This window comes from Humulus lupulus, chromosome 5 (genome assembly GCF_963169125.1).
Source record: "Humulus lupulus chromosome 5, drHumLupu1.1, whole genome shotgun sequence".
Classification (NCBI taxonomy): domain Eukaryota; kingdom Viridiplantae; phylum Streptophyta; class Magnoliopsida; order Rosales; family Cannabaceae; genus Humulus; species Humulus lupulus.
Genome location: NC_084797.1, coordinates 224,826,631 through 224,839,803, shown reverse-complemented (window position 1 = coordinate 224,839,803; position 13,173 = coordinate 224,826,631). Strand labels below are relative to the sequence as shown.

Sequence of the window (13,173 nt, the reverse complement as noted above, 5' to 3'; positions counted from 1 at the left end):
CAAGAAGAATTTCCCAAGGCTAAGAGAGTTTGAGCAAAAGGGGATAGACAGCTTGACTCCAGCTCGAGTGTTTGTTCCAGAGCGGTCAGAGTCTGGGACTGGGACTAGCTCCTCAGGGGTGGCAGGTCAGTTTTCTTGTTTTGATTCCTGAGTTATGCTGATTGGCCTTGGTGCCATGCTGTGCCTCTGTTTGTTGCTTATAGAGAGGTATAAAATTGATATGATGATCACATGGTTATGTTGTGATGGGAACATAGTATGGAATTGACAACTTAAGAGGTAAGTTGGGTTATGGAAATATGACTCATCAGTGATATTGAAAAAGCTGGTTATGACTGGCTTGGGTGTAATTAGAGAATGGAAAGCCTTGAGGCAGTTGGTGTTGTGCATAGCTTTGGTATGCTGATGATATCTGTGTGGAGATTTCATGCACTGGGGCAACTCTAATGCCCTAAGCTATTATGGAATTCAATCCCTGGATAAACCTTTCCTTCCGAGCTACATCTGGGGGTACCATATCACAAGAAAACTTGGACAACCCATCGAATCTGTTAACATACTCTGTTACTGTTGCATTTCCCTAAACGAGGTTCAGAAACTCATTCATTTTAGCAGTCTTGAATGCATCACAGTAATATCTTTCATTAAACAGCTGCCTAAATTCTTTCCACTCCATCATAGCTGTGTCTCGTGTCTGGGATAATACTTCCCACCATGTCCGGGCATCATCCCGCAATACATATATAGCACACATCATCCTGTCGTGACCTACCACCCCCATACTATCGAGAATGGAACTGTTCATGCCCATCCATTGTTTAGCTCTGAATGGATCTAGGCCTCCCTCGAAGACTGGAGGGTAGTATTCCTAGAATCTGTCACAGAGAAATTGCCACATGCTCTCAACCCTAGGCTGAGCCAATACTGGTGCCACTCCTAGCATAGCAAAGGAAGATGTGTTCCCTGACAAATTCTGCTGCTGTTTCAAACACCTAATCTCCTCATCTTGCCTCTGAAATCTTAATTGCACATCTGTAACCACCTACTGGAAATTCTGAGGGGCAGGTGAAGAACTTAAACCCTGACTGTAATACCCAGCCTCAGTATAACCACCACCAGGTTTCATTATCTGCCTTGGATACATACATGCTGATTGAATCTACAGTCAATAACTTGACCTATTAAACATGATGAGCATATTCAAAGGCCTCCCCCACGGGAACAATCTTACCACACTACATTCACAAACTATTGTAGTGCTAAAAACATGCCCATAGCATTCATACATCAATCATAATCCCTGCTCTTCCAATATTCACACCATGCCTCCAACTCCAGCATGCAAATATCACATATATAATCACGGAGCAGGTAATCACATAGTTGAGAGCCAGGCTCTATCAAAATCTCATGCTCCCTACTAAAATGTGCATGTAAAGCATTTACATTCTATTTAACCAGTTAAGCACTTAACTACATAAATAGTTACCATACCCTGAGTGAAGTTATCTTTAGTGACGAGTGTACATTCCCATCTTGTCTTCAGGAACCCTTAACCTTGGCTCGCTCGGATACCAAGTTGTAAAGCCCTACTACCCAGGGACCGTTACGGTGTGCATTTTAAACAGTGCTATAGTCGCTAATCGAGTCATTTGGCTATAATCGTGTAACTAAGTATGATTAACGGTTTAGGGTTAAATTTTTTGGTTAAGATACAATGTTTCACTAAAAAGTTTACTGTATACATTGGGATCCCAAAAATATAATTTAAAGGTTAATTACAATAAAATATTTACAACCAGCCGACCTAAGAGGCAAAGTAGGATTTAACCCTAGATCACTAATAAGTCTCTCGCTCTGAGGTAGATGACTAATAAGTCACTCCGAGGTAGACGACTAATCAGTCTCTCTGAGGTAGATGACTAACAAGTCTCCCTAAGGTAGAAGACTAATAAGTCTCTCTGAATATACGACTAATAAGTCTCTCTCTGAATAGACAACTAATAAGTCTCTCTCTGAATAGACGACTCATAAGTCATACTCTGTTTAGATGACTGATAAGTCTATCTCTGTTTGGATGACTGATAAGTCTATCTCTGTGTAGATGACTGATAACTCTATCTCTGTGTAGATGACTGATATGTCTATCTCTGTATAGATGAATGATAAGTCTATCTCTGAGGTCCCATACCCTCCTAGCCATGTGACGTGTAGGTCAACTTAGCCTTTTGGCTCTGGCTCTAAATAACTAGCCTTTAGACTAGACAAGCGCTTTTGTTTTTCATCGAACTTAAGGTCGGTCAAGCATTTCATGCTTCTGATGATAATGCTTATGTCGATTAGATCTAATCTTTTTGGCTTGCGTGAAACACGCTAATACCGTTCTTGACTCATAAGCCAATACCATACGACCAATGCTCAGTACTACTACAGATCTTGACTGATAAGTCACAACTTCACAATCAATACTGACACCAATGCCGATCCCTAACTAATAAGTCAGCGCTCCCTCAATGAGGTAATGCAAGCACATATATATCATATGTCTAATATTCAAATATAAGGCATTTAGCATGCTTAATCAATAATTAGAAGCATAATTATAATCATGCACAAAAGCAGAGACTCAAGCTTTGATCAATCTCATATTCAGCATTCATGCCATGCCCTAATCTCATATATCTTATGCATCACATACTGGGTGCAATTTTCTTACTTTTGTCCAAGCACAGGTTACCAATAAACGAGCCACAATCATGATCTTGTTTCCAAGCCCCTAGGGATAACCTAGTCACAACCATAATATAAAACCTCATCAAAATGAGTAAATAAATACTTCCAGACCCAACCCAAGCCTCCGGGACATCGAATCCCACTCAACTGGGTAGTAGGATCGATCCCAGGCCCTTAGAGTTAAGTTCCCATGACTAAAAACCAAATATGGGAAAATTTTCCCTTAAGCGCCGCAACCCTCCAAACCCTATGCCGTGGCTAGCCTCTTCTATGACTGTGCCAAGTGTCGTGGCATACCAACCTTATGCCGCGGCCCTACATGCTCAACAACCAGCCTCCTCCTTCTTCAAGCCTAGGCCCAACAACGAACCCAGCCAAAAACCTCATTTTCTCCATTTAAAAACCTTCCAAAAACCTACCCAAACATATCCAAATCCCAAAATCAAAGTTCCCAAACATCCCCATGATCTAAAACCAACAAAACACAAGCATCAATCAAATAAAAAACTCAACAAAACACAAAATCCAATTCAAGCTTAAAAACTTTAAAGACTTAAAACTTAAAACTTGGATTATATCTGATTGAGTTGTTTCCCAACTAAATCCTCCGACTAAAAAGCTTCTTACCCTCCCTAGAATCGCTATGCCTTGATCCTCGCTTGAATCCGAGTCCTAAAACTCAAGTTTCCTTAAAAAATGTGATCGGGTATCTGTTGTGATAAATTTATATGGATTTAAATACACAAGTGCACGTAATCACACAAGTAATATAATGATAAGTAGATCATCTCCATAGGGATTGCAAAATAGAAAAATAAGCAAAACAATTACTAAACAACATAAAAGTACTAAAAATCAAATGAGTTGTTTTTAGGATAAACAAAATATTAAAAAGATGGAAATATTGAAATTAAAACTGAACTGAACAAGAAAATTGAAGGAAAATATATGGATTGTAAAATTGACTTGAATTATTGATTCCCCCTATATTAATCATCCTAAACAGATTGCGACAACAATATTCTAGCAAAACTCCCAGGTTAACAAGAATTCATTAAACATTCATAAAACTTTCCCAAATTTTATGACATTAATTATTCTACCTAATTAAACATATTCCTACGCCAAATCAGATTTAATAATGCAAATTCAAGGTTTAATTCCCAAAAAGACAAGGCAAATAACACATCCCTATGTTACTTACTAACATAATCTAACCTAGATTATGACTTGTGTCATCCATGTTCTTCCCATTACATTTAACATTTCCAGCACTAAACATATTTAAATATTTTTCCATTGCTGGCCAAACAACAACAATAAATTAATATAAGCACACTTTAATGAACAAGAGAGATTTTACTAAAATAAAGTACAAGAAATTACTAGACTATAACATAGGGTTCATCAACAATTCAAGCCACCTAAAAATTAGTTCATGGCTGAGTTAATAAAAATTAATCCACAATCAATACAGCCCATAATATTCAGATTTAGAAATCAACTCAGAAAATATAAAAATAAAGTTTAGAAATAGAAGAAGGAACAAATCCAATTGATGCTTGAGCTTCTCCTTTTCGTCCTCCTTCCTTCAAGCTGATTTCTGGTTTTTCTTTCTTCTTGTTGGTTTTTCTTTCCAAAAATGGTTGCTTTCTCTATTTTGGCCGAAGCCTCTCTAAGTATCATCTAGGTTTCCCTCTTTTTACCATATTACCCCTCTTCTTGGTAAAAAAAATGCGGGTCTCCTCTTTTTGGCATTTACTCTCAATTTTTTACTCATAATTTATGTTCTTGCCACCTCATCCACTATTCTAGCTCATTCCTTTGACTTTCCATGTGTTCCTAGGTGTCCAAAAACTGCCTGATCAAAATGCTTCAGCAAAATCTGATTTGCTGCAGCAAAACCTGATAATTCAGCCACAAAAAATTCAATTTAGATAGTTTCACATGTTAGTTCATTATTTGTACAATATTTATTCATGAAACTATTATATTCAACCCATTAGCTATTAAAAACTACAAAAATAACTAAACTTAACTGTTGACGCCGTTTTTCGTCAACAGTGAAAGAAGAGCACGTAAACAATTACAAGTAATGACCAATTTAAAAATAACAACACAGAATACGATTTTTACATGGTTCAGTAGTTAAATCTGTCTAGTCCACGAGTCTTTGTTATTAAACTCAAGATTATCTCTGAAAATTCTTTTAGCAAGAGTTCTTCAGAGTTTTCTCTCAAGGTTCAGAATTTCGGTCCATTACAATGGTGCATGACCTCTCTATTTATAGAGAAGGTTGCAGAATACTATCCCACATATTTTGGGTAGTTACTCTTTTTGTGCAAATAAAATTAATGACTTTAAATGCCTATAATCAGATATAAAAGGAAACGTCCCCTGAAGACCAGGGGGCATATAACTAACCAAATAATATCCCACGACTTTAGGGGATTTACAGTAATAAATGAAGATTACGTCTCTTATAGACAACACTTATAGATATTCTCGGTTTTTATCATATATCTCCAAGGCCTTAGCCTCCCAGGTTTCTCGTCAGCTTTCGAGCTAATGACATCTCCCGAGGTCACACGGCTTTCGAGATCGTATGTGCGTCGAGCTCGGAACCCCTAATCTGAGGTCATCCCTGAGGATAGATGTGTCTCCGGAGCTACCTTCCGAGATCGTGAACACTTCGAGGTCACCATATTCGAGGTCGTCTCAGTCTTGCAGGCTCGATATTTTAGTCCTAGAGCATACTCTAAACCTTACGAGTCCATTCGTTTGTGAATCCAACTTTCGAGGTTACATTTAACATAGCTCAAAATCTGGGTATAACATTAACTAAGATCATTAAAACACCAAAGTTAGCTACAAAAGCTAAAAATACACTAACATCACCCATGATTTTTCCACAATTATAAGCTCAAAAGAACATGAAATAACTCTTTATTCAAGAGTTATCACACCCCCAAACTTACGACATTACTCGCCCTCGAGTGATGACTCTAAAAACAAAACACAAATAACAAAAAGACACAAACTAAACAACAGAAGACAAGGAAACAACAAAAACAAAACACAACAACAGTGGACAAACTTTGCTATGCCAATGGTAAAAGGGGGAAAGCTCTCGGGAAATTTTATTTTGAATAAGAGAAACTGAATTTCAATCTTTCACAAGTTTTAAACCAAATTCTTCAAGCATTAATGTTGCTGCCAAAATATGAATCAAGTGTTTCACCCTTTAGTGCATGCATAGCTTTTCCTAAACAATTTCAATCACCAAAAATCAAGCTAGACCTTGGTCCTCAAGCTTAAATAATGTCTCCATAAGTTACTTAGTAATTTGCTCTCCACTAATGTAGACAAACACCACACCAAAGATCAATAGGACTTTATCAAGCTTGTAATGATAGGCTAGGGTAAAGGTAGGATAAGAGAGATAAATTTTGGCGCAAATCACCCTAAGCACCTCAATCTTTCTAGGACCTAATTACATAAATGCACACATTAACTTCCCCAAAGAAAACCCCACAACATAATATAAATCTTGCCACTAGCCTTTATTACTAACATAAAAAGACAAAAATGAAAACAACTTTTCATTTATTTGAAGAGTTACACCCCCAAACTTATTTACAAACATACATACTTTTTGCTTTTTTTTTGTTTTTTAGATGTTTTGATGCAAAGGAGTGCACTCTTTAATTTTTTTTTTGGATGTTCTATTTTTTTTTAGAATAAAGATTAACAACTAGATGGCAAGAGAACAAGAAAATTGAGAACACACTCTCCCCCAAACTTAAAATCAACATTGTCCCCAATGGTGAAAACAAGAAAAAGAAGAAAAGAAAAACGCTCACCCAATTTTCTCTCTCACACTCAACTCAACTCAACCCCCCAAAATGCACAACAAATAAATCCTATAAAGATCAAGGTGCTAAAAGGGTGTGGTGAAAAGAGGTGATTATACATATGTAAAGCTAAGCTAATGAGTGGCTAAGAAAGAAAAGTGACACTTAAGCTCAATGGGGTGACTAGGGATAAAATGCATACAAGGTAGGCTTCAAAGGCTCAAACGGTCCAAAGATGACCTAAATCATGTCATCGGCGTGGTATTGTCTAGGATTTCGCCTCAAGAAAAATCACTAAGTAATTCTAGCTCTCACAAGAAACTAGCTCTTTCTAGGGCTTAAAATTATTTAATCAAGCTATGCACATACTAAAAAGAAAAACACTCTCATCGATCAATTGCTAGCAACATTCATACCCAAAGAATTTAGTTTAAAATTTAAGTAAGAAAGACATTCAGCTTCACTTAGATTTATTATATTTTTGTAATTTTTTTTAGAATGAGATCAATCCCCCTTATTAAACACTAACCAAGACAATGAATATCCTCAAAGAACGACAACACAACAAGACAAAGACAAACTAAAAACAGAAGAAAGATAACTATATTAACAAAGTACCTTCCAAGCAACAAAACACAAGGCAAATGACTCAATTTTTGGTGCTCACTGCACAAAAATCACCAAAGAAACATAACTAGCTAAGTACAACACATAGCACCTAGTACACAAAACACAAAATTCATTATCAACAATTGAGACCAAAGTATATCACAACATAAAATTGTCAGTAAGCAAGAACTACACCTAAAATAGAGAATACAAAGAAACAAACATAAACAAAATCAAATTGGGGAGTAGAGTTTAGAAATGCACAATCAACGAATATGTAGGCTTTTCTCGATGCGCAACTAGGTCACTCGGTGCTTGGGTGAGGCGCAGCTAGTTGCAGATGGAGATTTCTCAATGATGCTCATGAAGCTCCTGGGATTCTCGCTTTCTGAGCTTGATTCTCTCGGGGATTTCTGGGCATGATGAGATCGGTTTTCTTGCAAAAGGGTAGAGCTATGGAGGAGAGCTGATGCGATGCAGGCTACTGAATGGGAATAGGGGACTCAGGTTCATGGGTATTTTTTTTCTTACATATGGGGATTATTTTATGGATAATATCTAGATTTAGTAATATATAAGTATTTATATTATATATATTTCTGTATATATATATATTTATATATATTGCTATATATATTTTGTTTTTTGTATATGTATATATGTGCATTTTTTTCTGAACGAACCACCCCCTGACTTGTGCCTGCCCAAATTGCCACCATTTTGCCTAAGTTTTGCTTCAGCAACAAAAATTTGACGTAACTCCTCCGTTTTTTCAGAGATGTTTGCTCCCTGTTTGCTGAAGAAATTTTTTCGCAAAACCATCAGACCTCAAAATTACTTCAAATACACCAATTTCTTGCTTTCTTAATACCTTAAACACAAAAACACACATAAAACCACTCCAAAAACATCACAATAAAATGAAATTAAAATTACAAAAATTAAAATAAAAATGATTAAAAACACTCATATATGTATTTTTTTTTTCATTTTTTTATTGATTTGATTTTTTTTTTCATTTTTTTTCAATGCATTTTTATTCTTTTTTTCTTTGAGTTGCTTTACAAATGAATCCTCCAAAAACCATAGCAACCCAAACTTCATTTTTTTTCTCTAAGGATCTTTCAAGGAAACCGAGGTTTGGTATTGCTCAAACTTTGCTTCCCCCAAACTTTGCTTCTTTCTTTGTTACTGTAACCCCCCAACTCCAGGGACCGTTACGGTGTGCCTTGTAAACAGTGCTAAACTCACTAATCGAGTTATTTGGCCAAAATCGTGTAACTAAGTATGATTAGCGGTTTAGGGATTAAAATTTTTGGTTAAGATGTAACGTTTCACTAGAACGTTTAATATATATGTTGGGATCCCAAAATTATAATTTCAGAGTCTATTACAAGAAAATATTTACAACAGGCCGTTCTATATGGCAAAACAGGGTTTAACCCTAGTTCCTTCTCAACCTCGGCCGTGGTGGACAAGCAGCTGCATATGTACACCTCATCACCTAAGCTCTCCAACTCAAGGATGGTCTAGCTTTCTTTTGCCCTTACCTGCACCACATAGCACCCGTGAGCCGAAGTCCAACAAGAAAACACAGTATAACATGATATAATATCAACAGTGATTGTATTACTTATTTAGGACCAACAGTCCAAACAAATAAGTGACTATCACAAAAGTCACAAATATGGGGACAATACCCTTTAGCCATGTGATGATTGGATCACCAGGGCTTAACAAATAAGTGAGCATCTCACTAGATTTAGTAGGATAGGTGCATGGTGATTAGTCACCAACATAACCTTCCTCCTGACTCTAGAGTCATAACTATGGAACAGCGTTCCCTAGCCATGTGACAAACAGTCACCGGGGCCATATGCCCTGGCTCTGAATAACTAGTCTCAGACTAGCCAAGCGCTTATAATTTTCATTGACCTTCCGGTCGGTCCAGCATTAATACCCCATATGAGTCATTCAATGCTGATATCGATTAGATCTAATCTTCATTTGGCTCGGCGTTCACAACGCTATGCCATTTCTGACACCATTGTCGATTCTGTTCAACTCATTATGAACTTGACTAATAAATCACAGTCTCATGGATGGATCTAACACCATTGTCGATTCTGACTAATAAGTCAGTGCCACACACAAGTAAGCCATGCCACCAAACATGTATCACATATCCAATATCCATAACAAGGTATTCAACATGCTTACCTAACAAGTACTAGTACAATAAGGACTATGCACGAACACAGAGGCTCAAGCTCTGAACAACATCATACTCAATATGTAAAGCATGTCCTAATCACATGTTTCTCATGCATCATATGCATTATATTCAATAATCCAACATGCACCAATAATAGCCATGCATGTCATACTTAGTAATCAACCAACTTGCATCAAGAATAGCCATGCATGTCACATATACACAGGGTGCAGTTTTCTTACCTCAGATTCGAGCTAGAACCAATATAAGAACGACCCTTGAGAACGATCAACCTTTAAGCCCCTTAGCAATCACCTAATCATAACCAAATATGGGATACCATCAATAAAATGATCAACATAGGTTACCAAACCAAAATCTAGCCTCCGGGACATAACCCAAACTAATCCAAGTAGTAGAAACACTCCCGAAGCCTGTAGCTAAGTTCCTGGGGTCAAAACAAGCAAACGGGGTGAAAACAGGGCAAGGGCTGCGGCCTTGGCACCTTGGGCCGCGGCCCCCAGAACTTTCTGAAGCAAGGGCCGCGGCGCCCAGCAGGCACAAAGAACCCCACCTGCTTCTTTAAGGTAGGGTCGCGGCCCCCAACTTTGGGCCATTCCCAAACGTGTTTTTAACACTCCAAAGCCTCCAAAATCATACCTAAACATTCCCCAATCATCAAATCAAAGTTCCCAAGCTTCCCAATACTCCAAAACCCTCAAAACCCAAGGTTCAAACCAACCAAAAACTCAACAATTCACAAAGTCCAATTCTAAGCTTAAAAACTTTAGGAACTCAAAACTTAAACTTTGATTACCTTTGATTGGGTTGTTTTATGTCAAATCCTTCGGTTAAGAAGCTTCTAATCTTTCCTAGGATCGCTATGCCTCGACCCTCGCTTGATTCCGACTCCAGAACTCGAAATTCCTTTAAGAAAGCTTCGAACGGTAAAATAGGCTATCGGGAAGGGAGAGAGAGATTTTCTAACGTACGTTCTTATCTGACAAGCTACTTCAAGCTTAAGTAACCTCAAATAAAACCTAAGGCTCGGGGTCTCGAAAACACCCCCGGGGACATTATAGTCAAAACTTCCAGAATTCCATCCTGATCTCAAATACTCCCAATTTATCATCAAATAAACATTTCTATTACCCAAAACTTGACCCCGTTATGACAAAACCGCTAACTCATAATCTATGATCGTCTCATGTCGAATAGCTCAAATATATCTCCATAATAATAAAATCTCATTCACAAATTACAATATGCACCCAATTTACAAATATGCCCTCAACAGGCCAAATTACCAAAATGCCCTTATCATTATAAATACCCCCATATGCATGCATTTATCATCATATAATAATATAATTCACATTAACACGCATATGATCATTTAATATCATAATAAATCAATTATGGCTCTCTTGGCCTCCTAATCAAGGTCCTAACCCTTATTAGGAAATTCGGGGCATTACAGTTACCTTAAATGCTCTTCCCAAATGCTCATCATATAATTCCACCACACCATTGGGAAACACCTTGTTCACTAAGAACCCACCATCACAACTTGATTTCACTAGAGAGTTTGAGAAAAACACTCTTTTCCCAACTTCCAACATTTGTGATTGAGGTTTTCTACTATGTTTCTTTTTCTTCTTTTTTTTTCTTCGGTAGCTTTGGAGGATGAGATGGTTATTCGTCCTTACTTATCCATGGCTCACAACCTTTATCAATTTTCTCAAAAGGGACCTTTTTCTTCACTCCCTCGCTATGCTTTTCATGCATCTTTTCAATCAACTTGAAGTTAGAAGCACTTATGGCCAAGCAAGCTTCAACTTCATTAGGAGATCGTATATGATTAAAAACCTTGAATGTGACTTGTTCATCTTGAGCTCGAATGGTGAGCTCTCCTTTTTCAACATCTATCAATGTCCTCCCAGTGGCAAGAAATGGCCTACCCAAGATAATAGGAACATCTCTATTTGCTTCATATAATCAAGAATGATGAAATCAGACGGAAAAATGAATTTATCAACTTGCACTAGAACATCTTCAATTTTTCCTTCTGGGTGTGCCATAGAATGATCTGCTAATTGCAAAGTGACTGTGGTTGGACTTGCTTCTCCAATTCCCAACTTCTTGAAAATCGACATGGGCATCAAATTGATACTAGTCCCCAAATCACAAAGTGCTCTACCACCAATAGAACAAGAGATTGTGAAGCTACCCAGATCCTTCAATTTATGAGGAATTTTATTTTTCAAAATAGCATTACAACCTTCAGTCAAAGCCACCATTTCAAATTCAACAAGCCTCCTCTTCTTAGTTAAAATATCCTTCAAAAACTTCACATATTTGGGCATTTGCTCCAAAGCTTCCAGCAACAGTATATTGATGTGGAGTTGCTTCAAAACATCCAAAAATATTTGGAATTGACCATCTTGTTGCTGATTTTGAAAATGTTGAGGAAATGGTGGAGGTGGCTTGCTCATAGGCTTCTTTGTTGCATTTTGCTGAGGAATTGTTGCAGCAATTTCTTCAGGATCAACATTTGACATTTTTGAACTCACAACTTTATCTTCCTTTTCCACACCACTTTGGATAGAAGTGGGCTCGCTGTTTCTCTTAGGATTATCCTCATTTAACTCCAGATTTTTACCTTTCCTCAAAGTGATTTCCTTGCATTGCTCTTTACCATCTCTCCTTGGATTTTCAGTATCACTAGGCAAGGTGCCTTGTGATCTATTCCTTAGCTCATTAGCTAGCTGCCCCATTTGAATTTCTAAGTTCCTCAAGGATGCCGCTTAGCTTTGAATCACAACATCATTCTTGGCCATATATTCTCTCATTAAACTATCCAAAGAGCTCGATTGAGACACTTGAGGAGGAGGTGGTTGAGCTCCTTATTATTGTTGGGGAAACCCCGGTGGATATGTAGGCTTGTTTTGCATTGGTGCTCCGCATGAACTAGCTCCTTGACCCCCCCAAGAGAAGTTTGGATGCTGCCTCCACCCAGGAATTTATGGGTTCGAATATGGGTTATTTCGGTTGGTATTTTGATTCCCCACATAAAAAACCGAAGCGGGATTCGAAGGACAACTCTCAAATGTGTGCCCATCTCCACAATAAACACAAGATACATCAGCAAGTTGTCCCATAGCTGCTGGTTGTACCATTCCCCCCAAACTCATGTTCTTGAGAAGGTTAGTCATTGAAGAAACTTAAGCGGTCAAAGCTGTCAATGCATCCACTTCAAGTATACCAGCCACTTTTCGACTTGTTGAGGCTCTAGCATTGGACCATTGATAATTTTTGCTGGCTATCCTCTCCAAAATCTCATAGGCTTCATTTTAGGAATTAGAGAGAATAACCCCATTAGCTAAAGCATCAACACCATGTGAGTGGCAGAATTGAGCCCATTATAGAATGTTTCCATTTGTATACAATGTGGGATCCCATGGTGTGGGTATTTCCTCAATAACTACTTGAATCTCTCCCAAGCTTCACAAAATGATTCATCTTCTAGCTGCTGAAATGACATGATTTCATTACGCAACTTGGCATTTTTGGTGGGACGATAGTACTTCGTCAAGAATTTTTCAGCCAACTGATTCCATGTAGTCACCGAGTCGGGAGGAAGGGTGTTTAGCCATGCTTAAGCTCGATCCCTCAAAGATAAAGGGAACAACTTTAACCTTAGGGCCTCGTCACTCACTCCTTGTAGCTTGAAAGAATCGCTCACCTCCAAAACTGAACGAA

The 13,173-nt window shown here is 37.8% G+C and overlaps 1 non-coding gene across 1 annotated transcript; it reads left to right on the top strand.

Annotated features, from left to right (window-relative positions):
• The first annotated feature begins 12,866 nt into the window (after positions 1 to 12,866).
• Positions 12,867 to 12,973, top strand: LOC133780771 (small nucleolar RNA R71). Its single transcript, XR_009869590.1, has one exon. It is a non-coding gene; the product is annotated as a small nucleolar RNA R71 (small nucleolar RNA).
• The last annotated feature ends 200 nt before the right edge of the window (positions 12,974 to 13,173 follow it).